The sequence below is a fragment of the Cicer arietinum genome, chromosome 2 (assembly GCF_000331145.2).
Source record: "Cicer arietinum cultivar CDC Frontier isolate Library 1 chromosome 2, Cicar.CDCFrontier_v2.0, whole genome shotgun sequence".
Lineage (NCBI taxonomy): Eukaryota > Viridiplantae > Streptophyta > Magnoliopsida > Fabales > Fabaceae > Cicer > Cicer arietinum.
Window position 1 is genome coordinate 16,753,863 of NC_021161.2, and position 700 is coordinate 16,754,562.

Genomic DNA, 700 nt, shown 5'->3' on the forward strand with positions numbered 1-700 from the left:
TTGCAGTAAGACCTTCATGTGATACTGTGAATGGGTATATTAATGCTAAGAAATGGTTTCCTATAATTACACTTTCTCTAATGTCTTTTACTAATAAAAATGAAGTATGATAACAAATTTCATTTTTACATACCTTTGCATCAGGTAATTTATAAGTAACACCTAATCTAGAACCATTGGCTCCACTTAATCTTTCAAGGATTTTTTCGTAATATTTAGTGGGTATTAATCCTTCTTGGATACAATTAGAGTTTGCACCAGAATCAAATAATGCAATAAACTCAAATTTTTTATTTTTAATAATTATAGTTATTGGGCAGTACCATTTGCATACAATTAATTTATTTAACAAAAATAAATAAGATTCTTTTTCTTTTATATCATTATTATTACTACTACTTTCTAACTTATGTTGTTGTTCTAATATACTTTTTCCTTTTAATTCTAAATACTTAACATCTAATTATAAATCTTTTTGTTTTAATAATTGAATTTCTTGTTTTATAGAAGTAATTTCATTCTGCAAGTCTTTAATAGTAATTGGTGGGGTAATAGTGGGTTTAAATCTATTCATTATTTCTTTAAATTCTACTTTATGAACTATTTCATGTTCTATTTGTTCTTTTTCTATAATTCCTTGTATCTGAATCATAAATTCTTCCTTTTGATCTGAATCAGGTATTTTTCTTAATATTTCTAT